Source organism: Macaca nemestrina, chromosome 4 (assembly GCF_043159975.1).
Source record: "Macaca nemestrina isolate mMacNem1 chromosome 4, mMacNem.hap1, whole genome shotgun sequence".
In the NCBI taxonomy this organism is placed as follows: domain Eukaryota; kingdom Metazoa; phylum Chordata; class Mammalia; order Primates; family Cercopithecidae; genus Macaca; species Macaca nemestrina.
Window position 1 is genome coordinate 49,334,339 of NC_092128.1, and position 21,950 is coordinate 49,356,288.

Here is a 21,950-nt window from a genome sequence, read left to right on the forward strand (position 1 = left end):
AAGCAGCCTCAGAACTAATGTCTCTCCGACCTTCTCTACCCTCCTGTCTCTCATTCCTCTTTTCTTCTGGGCACAGGGAGGGGCTTTCTGTGAAGTTCCCTTATCTGACTACAGACAGAAGAAATGCATTGGCATGAGTCTCCACCCTAGGAATCCATTACCCAGTAAAGATTAGGAAGAAGAGACTGAAATTTGACACTGCCCACACTGTCACCTGTTCTTTGGAGGGCCCATTCATTTTTCTTCAAAAGTATTCACTCTCCCTTAAATTGCCTACATCTCCTGTCCAGTCTTCCCTATAAAGAGTGTATGCAGCTTTTAAGTCTCACTGGCTTTTGGGGTACACACTTTTCTTTCCTTTGATGATGCCCCATGCACGTAATAAACGTGTTCGCCCTTTCTGTTGTTAGTCTGTTTCCTGTCAGTTTATTTTACAGACTCAATTATCAACTTCAGAGGGTAGACAGAAAGGTTTTTTTCTCCTCTATAGTCCATAACTACACTCATACCACTCATGAAGAAATTATGTTCCTCTATTTTTTTTAATAATGGGAATTTTCAATGAAAGAGGCTCAGAACAGGCTGGGCGCAGTGGCTCACACCCTAATTCCAGCACTTTGGGAGATCAAGGCGGGTGGATCACCTGAGGTCAGGAGTTCAAGACCAGCCTGGCTAACATGGCAAAACCCTGTCTTACTAAAAATACAGAAATTAGCTGGGTGCGGTATTGCGCACCTGTAGTCCCAGCTACTCCAGAGGCTGAGACAGGAGAATCGCTTGAACCTGGAGGGTGGAGGTTGCAGTGAGCCGAGAAAGCGCCATTGCACTCCAGCCTGGGCGACAGAGCAAGACTCTGTCTCAAAAAAACAAACAAAAAACAAAGAGGCTCAGAAAAATAACTGAAGCTACTATTAATATAAAAATTGAAGAATCCACATCACATTTTCTGAGTACTTGGTAAATAAAAAAATGGCCACAAAAAACTATGTAAGTTTATCCGTTATTATCTGATCATATGCTATGATCACATCTTTAGGAAAAAAGAAATTTTTTAATTTTGTATTTCAAATTTCGAGTGTTGTTTCAATTTTCTAATTTATAATCAAACTTTCTAAGCTGAATTGGGAGTAATTTTATTAAAATAAGTTGTTTAGCATTTTCTGAAGTGAACAAATCAGTTGGTAAAATAGATTTTTGAATAAAACTGGTAAAAAAGAAATAAGTAATTTTGTTATATGCCAATTTAAAAGAAAATACAAAAACAATTTACTTTCTTATTTTAAATGAACAGCTAGAATTATATGTTTGTGTATGTGTATATGGCTATATAACTTAGTAATTATTTTAATGTTGTTTAGTATGATTTGTAACTCTTGTGCTAAAGAGAATTAAACAGTCAGTGGTCGATCTTATTTCTTTATGAAATGCAATGCACTGTGGTTCACTGAACGACAATTAATTAAGACAATAGCTCAACTGGCATGTTTTAGCTTCCAGTAAGATATGCAAATGAAGTATAATGTGCTATCTCATTAATTAATATTATAAATATGAAACTTTTTTCTCTCAACTCACGTCATAATGGAAAATATATTATCTATATTTTTGGATAGATTGTGGAAAAATTCTATATGTTCATCCATATGTGTATTTTTGTAGTATGTAATATTTTACATAAAATTACAAAGTATTAAATTTATGATTAGATGGAAAAGCATCAAGCATTTATTGAGAATGAGAGAAAAAGAAGCTGGTGGGACATATAGTAAACAGGCAACAAAATGTATCACTCCAGAAAAACAAAGGAGATTTCCAACTACTGCAGAGCTAAGAAACACACAAAAGGATAAATGTTCTGTGATTCCACGTACATGACATACCCAGAAGAGGCAAATTCAGAGTAGTTTAGAGGAACCAGAGAAGGCAGGAGGGCAGTGTGGGAGTTATTAGGTGATGATGATGATGTTCATGTACTTATAGTTTGGTTGAAATTGGGGAAAAAAATAAGAAAAAGAAAAATTAAGTATATAAACCCTGGTATGTTATACCAGGTAAGTTGACTTGGGTGTAGGAAGAAAATACTAGATCCTACATTAAAATTTTAGATTTATCTAAAAATAAATAAGACATTATACTTTACTAATTTTAATTCATAGAGTTTAAAAGCTGTCCTAATTCTGTCCCCTGTGTTACATGGTCAAATGTCCTCTATGTTGTATGGGCTACTCAGAGACAATCATAGGGGTTGTCCAATAATAAGTAATGATGTCCTCCCCAGTTGGTTTATCTTCAGCATATTGTGACATAGTGCAGTAATATGTGCCTGTGAAGTGGATTTACAGATTATACCCTCCCATTTCAACCAAATGAACCCTATGAAATTATAAATTTCTTAAACCATTTATGCAAAGAGGCCACACATTGAAGGTAATACCTACAATGCAAGTAGAGTAGGCAACAAAACAAACAACAAGAAATATGGCAGGATGGATATGTTGGGAGGCAGGACACACTACCCCCAAAACATTACTGTAGAAAACCAGAATATGTCATCGCAACACATAGTTCTTTGGCATATTTGGAGCAGATTATTTTGAGAAACCACAGACAAAGGAGTAGCTCTGAAAAGCTGTCCTTTTGTAAAGGAAATTTACATCTATAAAAGGAATTTTTATTAATAAGGGCATCTTCAGTCCATATCACCTAATCTGGCCTAGAAGTTTCTTGTGTCTTGCCGTAATAGCCATTGATGTCATGACACTGTCATGATAGAAAAAGTATTTTTTTAAGTTACTATGTTTTAGATTTATTTGATTCAGTATCTGTTTGACTTGCTTTATATGTGTCAAGATTATTTTATTAAAAGTAAATAGGCATCCTGAGAAGGGCAATGGTACTCACACTGGTAAGTACTTGGTGAGCATATAGCTGTGTTACTGTGGTACTATCATAGAGTCTCCCTTTTATAACAAATATTCAGAAGACTCTAATGTTAACCTGTGAGATAGAATTTTAATATAGAGGGTAGATAATGATTAGGTTTTCATGAACTCATTAATGTGAGCTGCTGGAATGTTTTATATATATTACTTGTATCCCAGTCTGGCTTGGAGGAGGAAGAGAAGTGGGGAGAAGAGGAAAGAGGAATCTTTTCTGAATGCCATTTGTCTTAGATCAGTTTTTGATTTGTTAGCTGACTTTCTAGGAGTACCTGAAAAAGAAGAAGAAGAAAAAAATTATTCTGGGGTGATTTCTGTACACTCCTTCCTGTGAGGCTCTTTCTAAAGCAATGTCTTTTTATTGTCTTTTATGTTTGCCACCGTAACATATATTGGGGTATGTATGGATATTGCTGGTGCCAGTGAAATCCCCTTTACTTTCTTTCACTGTTTTTGATTCCCAGTGTCTGCCTACTTTTTCTTTCAATAGTACACAACTGTGGCTCTTCAAAGAGCTGCTACTACAACTGCTTGGCCTGTTGAAACTAGAAGTCCTCAGAATTTGTCTTCCCATTGCCACCTTCTCAGAAAGCCCTTAGTTAGTGACAAACCAGTGTAGGTTATGAAAGCTCAGGTCCTCTGCTTTAAGCCAGAACACATTTTTGACACAGAATATACATTCCAGGAATTCTTTGCAGAATCAGGCTAAAGCACTCCCCTCAAGACTTTCCTGAAATTATACTTTTGCTTGGGTTCTTCTTCTCTTCTCTGCTTCCCACATTCTATCATTTTTTTTTTCCCTTCAGGGCATGTGCACATGAATTCTCAACATGTCTTTTTATTTGGAGGAGTATAAGATTGAAACAAATTTAGAGACTATTAGTATAGAGGAGAAACCAGTTTACTGTTAAGAATAGCAAAACAAAATAAAACCAGAACCACCACCGCCAACAAAAACCCCACATCCTCATACACAAACAGCAGAACAATGACACCTGCATGTATTTATAGCTCTTAGAATTGTGAAAAGAAAGAAGAAAAATAGACATGTGAGTGGAACAGATTGGTGTCCTAATTTTCCCTCTTTGGCTTTTAAACAAAAGAAGATGTCCTGCTTATCTATCGCTGTAGAACATATCCCCTGAAAGCACATTAGATTACAACAATGAGTTGTTATTATTTTCTTTGATTCATAAAACTGATGAGTTCAGCCTGGTGGGGCTCCTTTGGAGTTGCAATGAGATTATTGTTGAGGCTAAAGTATTTGAGAGATTTCTTCTTCCCCTGTATGTCTGGTGCCAGGAAGTGCTGAGGCTGGTTAACCATCTCTCTCTATGTGGACACTCAACATGAGGAACTGGAGATTCCTCACAGGGCAGTTCTAGAGTACTCAGATTTCTTATATGCTCCAAAGAAAGCATTCTGAAAGACCATGGCAGACACTACCATGCTGCTTCTTGCCTAGACTCAGAAGTCTTACAGTGTCACTTGTGCCACAGTTTCTTGGTGATAAGTGAGTTATAGGGTCGATCCATCCATGAGAGAGTGAATGCTCAGAGACATTATTCACTGGGACCTTCTTTAGATATGTGTTTAATAAAATGAAGGGAGTACAGAAAGCGTGGAATATTTACCTTGTTTCTTAGTGAATTAGGACACCAGAAAGAGACTCTGTGCAAAGCCTTACTACAAAATAAGGTAACAGGCTAATGAAGAGAATAGAGCAAATGGTCAGGCCCTAGCTGGCGTGTGTGAATGCTCCTTATGTCTCTTCAGATGTGGATTCTGAGTTGAGAGCCTATGAGTCTGTCAGGGATCCTACTAGGGTAGAGATAAATTATTTTGCAGCAGAAATTGAAGGCAGACAATCTTAGCAAGGGTTGAGTTGAGGATATAGCAACACTCAGATGTTTTCATCACAGTAGGAGTTGAAAGGAAGCAAATTCAGCAAAGTAGAATGGCCAGTGCTCCCCTCAATCTTATCACAGCACCAGTTTAGGAGGCATATACGGAGTGCAGGGACTCAGCATCTAAGAGACGTCACCTTGGACAGTGGCGATTGTCTGCTAGTGCATGCACAAAAAGAACTTTGAAGCCCAGGGACCTCATTTTTCCATGGAATGAGGTCTTGCATCTCTCCCCTCTACACCTACTGTCTCCCTCAAGTATGTGGGAATTTAACATCCTAATTATTACCCTCACTAAAATGTTTCACCTACTACTGTGTTGCAAACGGTGTCTCTTACTGCTCTGAATAGTGTGTATTTAACAGGAAAGGAATTCTGTTTTACAGATCGAAAATCTGTGACTCAACAAGGTTAAGTGTTCCATCAAGTTTGCACAGCCGGTAAGGGGAAGGATCCACTATTCAGACTCAGGTCTGCTGCCTCACATTGTGTTCTTTCCACTTTGTGATACTATCTCTAATATTTACTTCTCTATAAGGTTGCAATTGAAATACAATTCTCAGAAATTCATCATTTTTTAATCTTCACTTTTAACCAACAAATAGGTTTTCCTATTTGGTAACTGTAATCTGAAAACTGCTACATATTAATAAAAACTGACACTGATTTGCTTTTAGGTGTTCATTTATGCAGTGTGAATGAAGTCAGCTGTGTAAAAGTGACAAGAGAGAGAATTTCTTATGGTTCATTAGTAGAACATACAGCAGCAATCAATTGTAGTATTTAATAGTCACCGCACATTCAAGATAGAGATTTATTTCAACAAAGGAATTAAACTTGAAAACAGCAGGGAATAAATAAAAGACTGGAAGTGATCATAGGAGAAGTTTACCAAAAAAGTCAAACTTTCACCAAGTTACATGATCCTTCCAGTTTTAAAATCACATGGAAATTTAAGTTGAACCAGAAAAGTATATTCCTGACATTTTTCTTTCCCTTCAAAATCTTTCTGTTTTACTATTCTTAACAATATAAGTTGCCTAAGATATTAATCACACAATTGATTTTAAGGATAGCCTTACAAAAACAGCAAAATAATAATTTAATTTAATAACATATTAAGTACTTTCTATGTATCACACATTATATCAATTTCTTCACATGAATTGACTAAGTCTAACAACATGTCTGAAGTTGGATATTGATATCACTATCATGAGAAAATAAGGCACAGAGAGATTGAATAAATTGCATGAGATTATACTCATCTACTAAGTGGTAGATTTGGGATGTGAACCAAAGTAGTCTGGTTTCAGAGTTACTCTCATAACCCACCAAAATGCACCTCCTTCCCATCTAAACTGTATTTGCTTGAACAATATTTCAGTGTGTTCCCTCCCTAAATCCAATCAACATCATAATATGCACAAATAGGCAAAGATACTAAGTATAACTACTGAAAATAATTACTATGAATTTAAAAAATAATCTGAGGTAATAGAGAGGGGAACAGAATGGCAGAGTCCAGAGAGTAGACAGGATGTACACACAGAGAGGCCAGAGAAAACTTCTATCTTCTGATGTAAGACCTGGAAAGTCAAAAAGGCACTACAAGTGTTGTTTTTGGATAGGAAGTCTATGAATATACCATTTATCTGAACATAAGGGAAATGGCCAGAGAATGTGTAGTCACGATTTTGACAGGACTCTGAGCAACTAGAGCAACTAGATTATATCAGACCTTGAGACCATGATAGGATTCTTAGTTCACATTTTGTGTAAAAAGTGGAGCTCTTAGATTGTATGCACAGGAGAATAACATTATCTTTTCTACATTGTATTGATGACTCAGTGTACTGTGTTGAGAATAGATCATAAGGCCCAAGGGTGGAAGCAGTAAGAACACTAAAAGGGTGATATTAATGATCAAGGATAAAGGTGATGTGGTGATATTAATAATCAAGAATAAAGGGGATGGTGATTGAGTAAGTGATAGGATTAAAGGAGTGGAGAAGTGGTTAGTTCTGTGTATGTCCTGGGATCTCAGAGTTTTCAGAAGTATTGATTTGGAGTTTAAGGCAAAGTGGAGAGTCAGGAATGACTCTGGGTTCTTTCATACATTCCATACATTGATCATTGTGGTTTTTAAGATTGCCTGTTCCTCAGAAGGTATGTCTAGCTTCTCAAGAGGACTTCAGTCAGTCCTTCAGGAATGCCCCTTCAGTTTGCCCCTTCAGGAATAATTTCTACCCTTTTTCCCCCTTATATTATCCCTAACTTACTGAATACATCATACTTGTTATTCCGTCCACCTGGAATGTTTTGTTCTAGATTTATTTATACGTCTAACGCCATATTATTATCCAGGCCCCTACAAGCATAACTTCTTCAGAACATCCCTTCAATTCTGATTAATCTCTCTCATTATCCATTTTTATGTTTTTCTTTCTTTTCCAAAGACTTCTCTCTATCTGTATTTATATAGTTCATTTTACAGAATATTCATTTACTGTTTTTCTCACTACAGTGTAAGCCATATAAGATCCTGCATCCTACCTTTACATTTCTAGTGTGTCTGTTTCCCAAATACCTAGTACAATGTCTAGGGCATAGAAAATCATGAATGAATGAATGAAACCATGTTATTAGGCAATAGACAATTATTTAACTTTGCATCTAATATGTATTAACTTACATTAAACTTTAAGATGATAATCTCTTCACTATAGGCATAGAGGTAAAACACTTTAAATAAAACATTCATTATGGTTTGTTATGTTTAATTCATATAGACATGGTCAGAACAAAAATCATCTTCTCATTAAAGTCAGCTAAATATTTTGGTTTAAATGAACATGGTAAATATCTAGACATTTTTAAATGTCATTTTATATATATATATTTCATATATATATATGACTTAGATTTAAGTCAAATTTATTTCAACAAACAACTTTATTGGATGAAAGCTTATATGCTAATATGAATAATGAATATTTATAGAGTATCTACAATGTGCCAGGTACTATAATTAACAATTAATCTAGAATTATCTCAATTAATCTTCATAAGAATCCACTAAGGTAGCTACTCTTATCTTCCACTTGCATACAAGAAAACAGACTCTTAGGTAAAGTTGTAGCAGGACAAGCCACAGACAAGAACCCCTAAGACACCAAGTTGTGGAAGGAAAGGGCTTTATTCAGCTGGGAGCTTTGGCAGACTCACATCTCCAAAAACCGAACTCCCTGAGTTAGCAATTCCTGTCCCTTTTAAGGGCTTACAACTCCAATGGGGTCTATGTGAGAGGTTCGTGATCGATTGAGCAAGCAGGGGGTATGTAACTGGGGGCTGCATGTACCAGTAATCAGAACAGCACAGGACAGGGATTTTCACAGTGCTTTTCCATAGAATGTCTGGAATCAATAGATAACATAACCGGTTAGGTCAGTGGTCAATCTTTCACTACCAGGTCTGCAATGTAGTGCTGGGCTATCTGACTACTGATTTCATTTCTGTCTTTTCTTTAACTCCTACTTTTTCTTTGAGGCAGAAATTGGTCATAAGACAATATGAGGAATGGTCTCCTCCCTTAAAGTGATCTGTTCAAAGTTATAGATATATTAGGTGACATATTTGGAATTTTATTCCAAGTATTCCTGCCTCCAAATTTATACAATATACCTTTTTAAATAAGGTCATTAGTTATAAACAGCCCTATCTTCCATTTGCCCAAGCCAGTATAAAAACATACTTAAACTTTAAGCACTCTAGCCAATTATTCCACTCAACTGCTTCTTTCCTCTAGTATTCTGAGAACAACATTTTTAAAATTCGGACTTCAAATTCAATAATTATACGATTTTTTTCCTGTTCTTTACTAATCTTGTGCTCATTTTTCCATTATTATTCAGTATACATTTCAGGATTCATCACTAAAATTACTCTTCTGAATACTTCCTCAACTGTCTTGCCTCTCTCTGTCTCTTAGTTCTCTCCTAATAAAATCCAATGCTGGTTAAATCTAATTCTTGGGTCACTCTACCTTTGCAAACATCTAAACTGGCACAAGAGAAGAGCACACAACCATGCTGAAAAGTATTACCTTGAACTTATTATCACTAGACTCAAGTTATATCTTAGTAGAGTTGTACAATTATACTAAATTTTTGTAGTTCATTCATTTTTTCCAATTTTCTAGAAAGCCATCATATACTTTCTCTTCTCCTATTGTATCTCCACTTCTTCTTCCATCATCCTCCCTCCAAGGAGAATATTTTAATTCCTATTTCATTCAGGAAATAAAGGCAACCAGAAAACATTTTTTAGCTTGCTTCTATTAACACATATCCTGAAGTCATTTTAGACCACTCTACCTTCTGTACTCTTAGTTTGGATAAACAACCTATGCTCCTTTCTTAGTTCTCCAAAGGTGCACTAGATTTCATCTCCCCTTGCTCAGTTTCTCTGTGGAAAACATACACAAAATGGTCCTTAAAAGCAACTGCTTATACTTTTGTCTCCACATATTCTCCAGTGAGTTTTTGTCCTTATCACTTCACAAAAAATGTTCATGTCAGGGGTACCAATTATTTCCATGTTGGTAAGTTTAATTGGTCTTCATGTTACTCAACAATTATTAAAGGATGAGACACCATTGAGCATTCCTTTTATTCATTTGCTTCTGAGACATCTACTTTTCCTACTTCTCCTCCTATTTCATTGGTAATATAGTTTAGATATTTTTCCTCACCCAAATCTCATGTTGAAATGTAATCCCTAATGTTGGAGGTGAGGCCCAGTGGGGGATGTTTGGCTCATGGAGAAGATCCATCATGAAGGGCTTGGGCCGTCCCCTTGGTGGTAAGTGAGTTCACACAAGTTCTTGACACTTAAAAATGTGTAGCACATGACCCAGCACTTGCTCCTGCTTTTGCCCTGTAAGGTGCCTATTTCTCTTTCACCTTCTACCATGACTGTAAGCTTCCTAAGTCATCCCTACAAGCCAAGCAGATGCCAGCAGCATGCTTCCTGTAAAGCCTGCAGAACAGTGAGCCAATTAAACCTGTTTTCTTTATAAATTACCCAATCCCAGGTATTTCTTTGTAGCAATGCAAGAATGGCTTAATACAGAAAATTGGTACTGAGGAATGGGGCACTGTTATGAAGACAACTGAAAATGTGAAAGTGGCTATGGAACTGTGTAATGGGCAGAGGTTGCAGGAGTTTGGAGGGCTCAGAAGAAGACAGGAAGATGAGAGAAAGTTTGGGACTTCTTAGAGACTGGTTAAATGATTGTGACCAAAATGCTGATAGTAATGTGGACATGAAGTCCAGGCTGAGGAGGTCTCAGATGGAAATGAGGAACTTACTGGGGACTAAAGCAAAGGTCACACATGTGAGGCCTTTGCAAAGAGCTTGGCTGCATTGTGTTCATACCCTAGGGATCTGTGGAAGTGTGAACTAAAGAGAGATGATTTAGGGTATCTGGCAGAAAAAAATTATATGCAGCAAAACATTCAAGATGTGACTTGGCTACTTCTAACAGCCTATGGTCAGATGCAGAAGCAAGGAAATGAGTTAAAGTTGGAACTTATATTTAAAAGGGAAGCAGAGCTAAACGTTTGTAAAGTTTGCAGCCTAGCCATGTGGCAGAGAAAGAAAAACACTTTTTGGGAGGAAAAGGAATTCAAGCAGGCTGTTGAGCAAACACTTGCTAGAGAGATTTGCATAACTAAAAAGGAGCCAAGTGCTAATAGCCAAGATAATGGGAAGGAGGCCTCAAAGGCATTTTAGAAATTTTCCAAGCTGCCCTTATCATCACAGGCTCTGATGCCTAGAAGAATGAATGGCTTCAGGGACCAGTCCCAGAGCCCTGCTGCTCTGTGTAGCTTCAGGACACTGTTCCTCACATACCAGCACTTCTAGATTCAGTCTCAACCCAAAGGGCCCCAGATACAGCTTGCACCGCTCCTCTGGTGGGTGCAAGTCGTAAGCCTTGGCAACTTCCATATGGTATTAAGCCTGTGGGTATGCAGAATGTAAGAGTGAAAAATGCTTGATAGACTCTGCCTATATTTCAAATGCTGTATGAGGAAGCCTGCATGCACATCAGAAGCCTACTGCAGGGTCAGAGGCACCACAAAAAACCTCTATTAGGGAAGTGTGGAAATGTAAGGTTGGAGCCCACATGCAGTGTTGCCACTGGGGCCCTGCCTAGTGGAGCTATGAGAAGTGGCTGTTGTCCTCTAGACCCCAGAATAGTAGAATAGTAGATCCACTGGCAGCTTATGCCTTGCTCCTGGAAAAGTACAGGCACTCAAAAACCTGTCAGAGTAATCATGGGGGATATAATCTGCAAAGTCACAGGAGCAGAGCTGCCCAGAGCTTTGGGAGGCTACTCCTTGCACCACTGTGCTTTGGATGCAGGATATGAAGTCAAAGGAAATTATTTTGGAGTCTTAAGATTTAATCGCTGCCCTGCTGGATTTCAGATTTGCATGGGTCCTGTAGCATCTTTCTTTGGGGGATTTTTCTCCCTTTTGGAGTAAGGAATGTTTACCTAGTGCCTATACCCACAATGTATCTTGGAAGTAAATAACTTGTTTTGAATTTACCAGCTCATAAGTGGAAGAAAATAAATCTCAGATGAGACTTTCAACTTGAACTGAACTTGAGACTTGAGTTAATGCTAGAATGGATTAAGACTTTAAGGGGATTATTGAGTAGAGATTATTGTATTTTGAAATGTACAAAGGAGATGAGATTTGGGATGGTCTAGGTGTAAACTGATATAGTTTAAATATGTGTCCCTGACAAAATCTCATGTTAAAATGTAATTCTCAGTGTTGGAAGTGGGGCCTGGTGGGAGGTCCTTGGATCATGGAAGAGGATCCACCATGAATGGGTTGGGCCATCCCCTTGGTGATAGTGAGCTCTTGCTCTGAGTTCACATAATAGCTAGTCATTTAAAAGTGTATGGCACTCCCCTCCCCACTTTCTTTCTTGTTTGCTTGTGCTTTCACCATGTGAGGTGCCTATTCCCCCTTCACCGTCTGCTATGACTGTAAGTTTCCTGAGGCCTCCCTAGAAGCTAAGCAGATGGCTGCACAATGCTTCCCTTAACCCTGCAGAACTGTGAGCCAATTAAACCTCTTTTTAAAAAAAATAAATTACCCAGTCTCATATATCTCTTTATATAAATGCAAGAACAACCTGATACAATTGACAACTTATATTTTCTGTTTCCTCCCAAAGCTTTAAACATTGGAGTAGCCCAGAGATCTTTGAATATCCTCTTTCTTTGTTCATACACATTGTCTTGGTGATCTGATTCAATATTTTCAAATCTCTAAACTGATGCCCACATACTCATCCTTCCAGTCTGAACTTCTATCCCGAACTGGTGCATGGAACAGACTACTTAACATCCCTGTCTGGAAAGCATATACTCCTTTCAAACTTGACAGGCACAAGAACAAGATTTTGTTTTCCCTTACTGCAAAGATGTTTTTCTTCAAATATTTTCCATCTGAGTAACAAAGAATTCCATCCTTTTAGTTAATCAATCCAAATATTTCGGAGTCTTTTTTGTGTGCCCTCTTTCTTTTACGGACCATATTAAATTGCCATCCATTAGCAAATCCGGTTGATTCTTTCTGTTTTAAATAATAATTCATCCACTTCTTAAATCTCCCATTACTACTGAACAGCCGTTATTATATTTTACTTGGATTACATAATGTAACCACTCAATGGGTTCATTTTGCCTCCTGCCCAGAAAAGCCAATATATTAAGAACAGATATTGCAGCAAAGAAAGAGTTTAATTATCTCAGGGCCAGCCAAGCAAAAGGATGGCAGACATTTCTCAAATTTGCTTCCCTGAAAGCTCAGAGGCTTGGGTTTTTAAAGATAATTTGGTGACCAGGGTTCTAATAAATGAATACTGCTGATTGGTTGGGGATGAATTCATGGAAGTGTCTAAACTGTTTTCCGACACTGAGTCAGCTTCTGTGTGGGAGCCATTTCCTTGGTGTAAGTCAGAGGTTCAGGTGGAGTCAGTCAGTTGTCAGAATGCAAGAGTCTGAAAAACATCTCGAATGTCAATCTTAGGTTTTGATAATACTTATGTTATATATAGGAGCAATTGGGGAAGTTACAAATCTTGTGACCTCCAGAACAGTAAATGATTATAGAAAGGCATGCTGGAGAACAATAGTTAGTTGTCATTTAATGATGCCTATATCTTAGCAGAATTCAGATTTGTTGATAATCCTAATTTTGTGACCTTTAATTAATTTTATAAGGCAATTTCGGTCCCTAAGCAAGGAGAGATTTAGCTTCCAGAAGGACTGTTATTATCTTGTTTTAAAGTTAATGAAGGCAGTTATCTTGTGAGGCCAGAAGCAAGGTAGAGTCAGTTAGGTTAGATTTCTCTCACTACAATAATTTTTGCAACAGTGGTTTCAGCAATAATATCCTGTCTAACTTCTCTGCATTTTAATCTCTTCTATTTTGGTAGCCATGGTCTTGAAAGGAAACAAATAGCACGCTCAAATTTATTAATTAGAAGAATTTAATAAAATGTTTATAAAGTTGTTGAGATGGTTTGGAAAAAGCAAACAGAAAAAAGAAAAAAATTGCAGTAGTTGGAGGCTAGTAACAATAGAGAGTGATCACCACACCTAGAGTTGGATAATCTAGGCCAGGAGGTAGTTATCAGACCCAGGGGAGAGCCACATGGTAAGGGCTATGACTATTGGAAGTTCTGGTGAAACATAATGAAAAACAAAATCTGTCAGTTCTGAAAAGTTCTTTACAAAGGTAAAAGGAAAAAAAAATATTATTGATAAGCATTAAACTAGAACGTGACTTGCATCATAGGCAATTTGCTAAGAGATTTCAAAGGCAGAAAAAAAATCTCAGTTTTTTATTCAATACAATACATATATATTCTCAAGATAATAACTTGTCTTCAAGTAAGAGGACTTGACAGCAACATTTGTCATAAACACTTCATCATAAATTCGCCTGGCTATTAGAGTGGCCATCAGTGTTAGTTAATTGACTATATATGAGGGAAAACTAAATCTCACATTTCTGAATGACAGGAGATAGTTTTGAAACTTAGAGTGAGGTGCCTACTGAAGTTACCCTTCCACTAAAATCTGAAGATAACAGCACTATCTTCTTTGACTACATTTCAAAGAGATGGTCCCCAGGTCTTTAAGAAAGACATTTCTGAGGTAAAAGCTAGCAGAAGTCTTACCTAGGTTTTAAAAAGATATACATTCATTTCAAATGGAGACAGAATATATAATTACAAGTTTTCTAAGTAAATACTCTAAGGGAGGGGAGGGGAGTCTCTTTCCTTGTTTGCAAAAGGGAGTATAAAACCCCTTATTTTTAATTTGTATTTGACCTTACAAGCAAGATGGAGTAAACCCACAATGACTGGTCAGAAAAGCCAGAGAAATTGTTATCTCAACCTCACTCTTCTTATAGCTTCTAGATCTTCTCTCAGTGCCTCCCTATTAGTGTCTTAATCTTGGCTTTCAGATTTTTGTGACAGCAATGGCTAAAACAGACACTCATGTACAGGTATATCATTCAGTAGGTGACACAAGAAGTGAGTAGGAGGAACCAGAAAGAATGAAATAAGAAAAGGAAAAGTTGCAAACGTGCATTGCTGAATTTGGTCCTCTCCAGAGGCAGCTAGGGCTTCATCCTTCTTGGAACTTCTCAGTAACACACAGAATGACTCTTAGATAGGTCAGCAAAAGATTAATGGGAAAAAGCATTTATCCATCACTCCCATTTCCCATTGTTTGAGGATTAACACAGGGGATATTAACTTCTTCCACACTTTCAACTGTGCTTGTAGCAATACCATGTGGGCTCCTGCTGGCATCTCATGTCACAGTAAATGAACTATCAAGGCTTGGGCTTGAAGCAAGAGGCTACTAAAGGGAAGTAAGTAAAAACCTTTAGGTAAATGCTTGGTAAGTAAAAACCTGTAGGTAAATGCTTAGCTGTAGCTGAAAAGGGGAATGTGAGGCTAACCTCAAGAGGTAGCTAATGTACCTCTGTTGGACATACCCAACTAAGAGCCAAAAGAAAGGAAGTCAGTTGATGCCATACATATGGGGCAAACTCCTGGGGCAGAGAGCAGGATGGAGAATAAATCGGGAAGTGCAAATAGAAGATATTCAATATACTTCCTCTACAAGCTATTTTTAAAACTGTTGCCAGAATGATCTTTTTAAAACCTAAGTCAGAGCATATCATTTCCCTGCTCAAAACCCTATTTCCTTAGTTTTATTTATGTTTTTTCTACATCACAAATTGAAACCAAATTTGTTAGGAAGCAAATAGATTTTCATTTGGCAATATATGGAGAATAATTGTGGTATGCTAAACTGAAATGCCATATAAATATTTGAGTCATGAATGTTGCACTGAAAATCACATTTGAACATAGAATTTAGTTGCTAACTGTCACTATGTAGTTTTATATATTTGAAAACATGAAAATATTAATCAGTTCTGGAATGTAAAATTAAGCAGATATTTAGTAGCAAAAAATAAATAAATAAATAAAAAGGGACAGGATATAGCTCTTAGGTTAAAATTAATAAAACTAGTGGTATCTTATTAAGAATACTTACCCTGACTATGTGAATAATCTACTTTATAAAATTATGGTTATTGACTTGTTTAAAGACTATTTCTAACCATTTAACTTTGAATTTTTGTTTAATATAGTGTCCCCACTAAAAATGACTAGATTATGTTCCGATACTTATATGACTGCATACTACAGCAAAAGAATTCATTCTATAGCTATTTTTGCCACTATGATAGATAATGGCATTTCAAAAATATGAAGATGGAACATGGTTTATTTTCTCAGTAAGCTCTCAGTGGCCATGGTTTCTTAAAAGGCCACTGGCAGTATAGCAAAATATTGGACTTTCACACAATTCTATGATGAAGATGAGGAAAAATGGACAGTAAGAGCCATACTACTTTAGCTTTATTTGTCCTCTTACAGAGAGTTTGCTCTTTATCCTAAGATGTGATAGCTAGCTACTGAAGGCTTTCCTGCAAGGAGCTAATGATGTCAAGTTTACTCTTTAAAGAAAAGAACAAGTACTTTTACATGAAGTGCAAGTCTGACTACAGGGGCAATTGGAGCTAGGAAGATCAATCAGAAGCCTATTGCAGTTGCAAAAATGAGAGATATAAATTCCTGAATTAAATTTCTGACTATAGAAATGGAAAAACTGAAGGACTTCATTAGCTACTTAATAGGTAGAATCTATCAAATTGGTAACCAGGAAACCGAAACCGGGCCAACGAAGAGAGAAATCTAGGGAACTCTCAGGTTTCCAACTACTGTAACTGGAAGCATGACAGTCACACAAGGTATGTAGAAAAACTTTTGGGTTTGGGTTAGGTAGAAAAGCCAAGAGATGCAAAGCTACTGTTTCAGTTCTCTATCCTTGTTAGAATAAACCTCCCACATTAAGTGCCAGGAAACAACCACCATTGCTTATGGCCATAGATTCTGTGGGTCAGGAATTCAGAAAAAGCACCACAGAAATGGTTTGTAGCTGCTCTGTGATGTCTGCGGCCTCATCTGAGAACACTCGAAGGACCGGAGATGACTCAGACAGCTGCTGTCTAGAACAACTGGAACAGAAGTCCTCAAAATTTGCACTCAAAACACTTTTACATGTTTAAAAATTATTAAAGATGCCCAAAGCGTCTTTGAGTATGTGGATTATAATCATCAATATTCACAATACTCAAAATTAAAGTAAAAAACGTTTAAAGTACTTATTTTTAAATTTAATTAAAATAGAAATGATAAGCTCTCCAACTGGTGTTGCATATAACTGTGTTAATACAAATCTTTATTTTCCTGACCAACAAAACACTGTGAGAGGGGTGGCCTTGTTTTCCATTTGGGTAAAACGCTTTACTATGTGACATAATAGGAAACAGCCAGGTTCTCATGTGTGCTTCTGCATCCAATGTTGCAGTGTATTGTTTTAATTAAAGTATATGAAGAAAATGTGACCACCCATAGATTTAAAGTTAGAAAAGAAAGGAATATTTTAATAGCTCTTCAGATATTTATGAACATTTTCCTTTTATATGATACCAAAACTTGACAGAAGGCACTTTCTGAAAGTTCGGTTGCAGTATGATATCTGAAACTGTGTTACTGATTTTTTGGACTCTGCTACATTAAAATCCATTAATCTGTCTTACACTTGAATGAATCTTGAATGGGCCTTTTACCCATAAATCATTTTTGTAATGCCATGCACATGTCATTTGAATATGTTGTTTCACTAAGCTATGCAGGTCTTCCAAATGCTGATATATTTCATTGTATAATATCAAAAAATACCATTTATTAAAATTATCACCTATTTCATCAGAAGTGCCTTGGGAAGCTGTCACACTCATAGCAGATGAAACTTAAAATTTACCATTGACAATCAATGCTGTCAATTATTTTCCTTAAAATAATACTTTTCTTTTTCAAGCAAATATCTTCTGATATAACTAATGCTGAATAATCATAGATTTGGGGTTCATTCTTCCATATCAAAATGGTGTTCCGTGAAAGAAGCTGGACTATGTAGTCCAGCCCACAATTCAGTTGCACAAGTGTTTTTCTTTGAGACAAGTGTCATACTTAGTATGCAGCTTTAATAGTTTGCTAAGGCTCTCATTTAAAAAAAAAAAAAAAAAAATCACCAACTGTGTAGGTTAATCTACTTTCTTCACAGTTCTGAAGTCCAGAAGTCAAAGGTCAAGGTGCCAGAAGATTTGGTTTCCTGTGAGACCTCTTTCTTTGGCTTGTGGATAGTCACCTTCTCACTGTATGCTCAAGCGGTTTCTTCCATGCATGCGTACCTCTCTCTCTCTCTCTGGGCTGATCTCTTATAAGAACACCTACATATTAGGCTGGGCGCGGTGGCTTATGCCTGTAATCTCAGAACTTTGGGAGGCCGAGATGGGTGGATCACCTGAGGTCAGGAGTTTGAGACCAGCCTGGCCAACATATTGAAACCCCATCTCTACTAAAAATACAAAAATTAGCCGGGCATGGTAGCAGATGCCTGAAATCCCAGCTACTCGGGAGTCTGAGGCAGGAGAATCGCTTGAAATCAGGAGGTGGAGGCTGTAGTGAGCCGAGATGGCACCAGTGCACTCCAGCCTGGGCTATAAGTGAGATTCTGTCTCAAAAAAAAAAAAAAAAAAAAAAAAAAAAAGAATACCTATATATTGGATTAAAGCCCACCCTAAAGACCCCATTTTTACTCAAGCACCTCTTCAAAGGCCTTCTCTCTAAATACTGTCACTTTCTGAAGTATTGAGGGTTAGGGGCTTCAATATCTAAATCTTGGAGGAACACAATTTAGCCAAGAACAGCCGAAAAACAGTTTATGTATAGTATTCATCATGCTACATAAAATGTTAGAAAAATGAGTACTAAGGAGTTATTTCATACAATTATTTTTTTCTGCACCATCAAGAATATGTATGAAGATATGACAATGACTTTTTTTTTCCTGCAAGTACATGGGAGTGAAGAATTTTAAGATTAATATTTCAGTGTGATGCCTCTGTATTGATTCATGCTAAGGCACCAGTGGTTTTACCTATCACTAATTTCACACCACTTCAAATGTCAACACAGTGAAAAGGGTGTAGAGTGTGTTAGTATTAAGAAACAATTGTGATTCACAGATCTTTTAGAAGAATTGCAGTGACTCTTGAAGTTCCATCCACTAAACTTTGAGAAATATTGATAATTACTTATATGACTGCAAATAGATAATTTGAAGGATGGACTTAGCTAGAATGATAGACAGGCATAGTTAACTTGGCTTTTTCACACAGCTTGAGTTATCTTGCAGCGTGGAGCTTCAGGATAGTTGGAGATCTTAAATTATATTGTTGTGAATGTTGCAGCAAAGCAGAGGCTGAGTGGCATTATATGATTTAGTCTCTGCAGTGACATCCATCACTTTTATCATATTCTGTTGTTTAAGTAGTCACAAGTCCACCCATAGTCCAGAGAAGGAGACACTGACCCCTACCTCTCAATGGCAAGATTACCTAAGAATTTGCAAACATATTTTAAACTTTCCACAGACTGATTTTTGGCCATAAATTATTTTTATTATTCTGCTATGCAACATGCAATCACTCCTCCAAAGACCTCTGTCAAAATTTGATCCCATTATAACATCAGGCTCATGATTCAGGGTCTTGTCATGTAAATCATGTCTAGGTGTAAACAAAGTGCCTTGGGTTTGGTTCATCAGTACAATTTCTTTTGATTTAAAGACCTATAGTCTATAGTATAAGGAGACCGTTTATCTGCCTCACGATCACCCAGTTTACACCACTTTTCAGGGATAGGATAGCACAGCAGACACTTCTATTTACAAAGAACAAAGAGGGCACATTAGTCGAGTTTCTCCAGAACAAAATAAAATCAAAAGGAAATACGAAGAATAGAAATGTTCTTTATTTTCTCTCTCTGAATCTCTCTGTCTCTTATTATAAGATATTGGCTTACATAATCACAGAGGCTGAGAAGTTTCAGGACCTGCTCTCTGAAGCTTGCAAGCTGGAGGCCCAGGAAAGCTGAGCAATGGATACCTGAGAGTATAGATCTAGTCCCTGTCTGAAGACTTAAGAACTTGTAATGCCGAGGGCAGAAGAAGATCAAGCAGTGGGGCAGTATTAATTCAACCTTTCTTTGCCTCTTTGTTCTATTCAGCCCCTCAACCCAGTGGATGATGCCCACTGGCATTTGAGAGGACCATCTGTTTTACCACCAATTCAAATGCTAATGTCTTCTGGAAAATCTCTCACAGACACACCCAGAAATAATGTTTAACCAGCTATCTGGCCCAATCAAGTTAACACATAAAATTATCTCTCACAGAAGGGAAATGGGAGGCACATAGCAGTCACTTGCTATTAGTAATTCTAAAATGTGATAGGACCACCTCTCAGTGGTTCCTTGATTAGGGTCCTTTCCTACTCCCTTCTCTGCTACTTTTAACTCTGCCCACCAACTTTTAATTATGCCAAGGCATCTTTCCTATATCACAGGAAATGATCTGTTTTGTAGCTGAGTAGTGTTCTCGACCTCTTCTTTTTCCTAGAAATGTTGGGGGTTCAGAAGCCTCTTTTTATTTCGTCATGATTCTAGTTTTTCATCTATTCACACAAAATTTTTAAGTTTCCCTTTGTAAATGCAGTTCTTGATCCTCTATTGAATGCTTGATATGCGAAGGCAAGATTAGCCACTGGGATGTAGAAATTAACAGAATAGGCATGGTTTGTGCTATTATGGAGAATAGAATCTAATTTGACAGCTTTTCATCATTAAGATTCACCACACAACAAAAATAAAGATCTCCACAAAATATCTATCAGAATAATAATCCTATTCTGGAGGGTTAAGGGAGGCTTCCTTAAGGAAGTAACATTTAAGCAAATATCTAAAGGATGAATACAAATTAACTTTAATGTGTTCACTATTTCTGTATTAGTGCTGTATATATTTTGGGCATTTAATTAATACCTTCTGGGAGTTAAAATATTATTGTTATTTTTTAATATAAATCTAAAACAATCCACAAAATATGTGTCTTTATTCTGATCTCTCAAGATTAGCAAATATAGACGGGAGAGATTTTCTTCCCTTTTTGTGGCAGAAGTAATTATAATTTTATCCTTACACAACTAAATCTATATGTAGCAATACTGCCATGGCAGTATTTGTAAGCACACATATACTCACATGAGTGATTATTCTTCATCATTTGATCTCTTCCATAAAAAGAATAAAAGTTACTGTTGAAATAAATAAGAATAAGGAATAGAGCTTATGGTTATGGGCCTAGAGCCTATGATTAAATATTTAACAAGGTTCCATTGGAAGCTTGCATTTTCAGCGATTTATTGTTCTGATATAAAATTTGCTGGGATTAAACTAGGCAGACAGCAACTTTTTATTTTTTTAAATCTAGTTAAAATTGGTTTGCCTGTTTTATGTTACAGAAATTTAAAGGAAAAAAACATGATATTTCTAGTCTTCAATTACATCTGAGCACTTTTACTCAGTGTGGGTCTAAATTTAAAAAGTAGTAATGATAGTAAAATAAAAAGATGGGTTTATAGACATGTATTTCATGATAGAAAACGAGAGTATGAAATGGGTTTCTGGTAATTGAATGGGTTTTAACTAATCGTAATTTCTTTTCTTTCACAAAGAATTGTGTAGCATGTGAAAACTGGGACCGGCTGTATGGCATCAAGTATTTAGTACCATTTCTACCCTATAGCAATTGATTTCATCTTCACAAGTGGGTTGATAGATTTTTCTTTTTCGGACATATGCAACTCCTGGCTTTTAATTTGGTCTGGCGTTAGAATAGACATTTGTAACAGTATGATTTTGTGTGTGTGTGTGTCCAGAAATTTAATGGCTTTTTATGCAATGTCCTTTTTAAAAATAACTAATAGCACTGGCCAAAAAAGCAATTTTCACTCTTTGTTTCTAATAAAAAGTATAAATTAATCAGCACAATTAAAGAACAGTTTTTGACATTGTTAGTTTATATAAAACAAGGGAGCAAATATAGAAAAATAAGAAGCCATATGATTAGAGTATACATAGACTTGTCAACAGTTCTTGGTTACCATATTCCCACTGTGATGTTTGGAAGTGTAATTTAATATAGAATAATAATTCATCACATAGTAACAGATATATAAAGATTATTATGTTGAAAATTTTATCAGAAAAAGAATTAGAAAACTGAAATCATTTAAATAAAGGTGGATCATTTGAGGGCTAAGAAAGAATAGGAAAATTAATGAGAAAATCAAGCTTATTCTGAAAGTTTTGAGTTCATATGTCCGTTAACATACTAGAGAAAGATAAGATATGGACTTTTGTTGATTTTTTTTCTAATTTTTAAACATTTTTTAGAGACAAGGTCTCATTCTGTTGCCCAGACTAGAGGGTACAATGGTACAATCATAGCTCAATGCAG

The 21,950-nt window shown here is 36.5% G+C and overlaps 1 long non-coding RNA gene across 2 annotated transcripts in view; it reads right to left on the bottom strand.

The window, feature by feature from the left end:
• Positions 1 to 2,658: 2,658 nt before the first annotated feature.
• Positions 2,659 to 21,950, bottom strand: part of LOC105475283 (uncharacterized) — a 36,329-nt gene continuing 17,037 nt past the window's right edge. The window contains exon 5 of one of the 2 annotated variants that reach the window (XR_983246.2): positions 2,659 to 3,211. This is a non-coding gene — a long non-coding RNA (uncharacterized lncRNA). The remainder of the gene's footprint in view (positions 3,212 to 21,950) is intronic. The other variant, XR_983245.2, reaches the window with a different exon arrangement.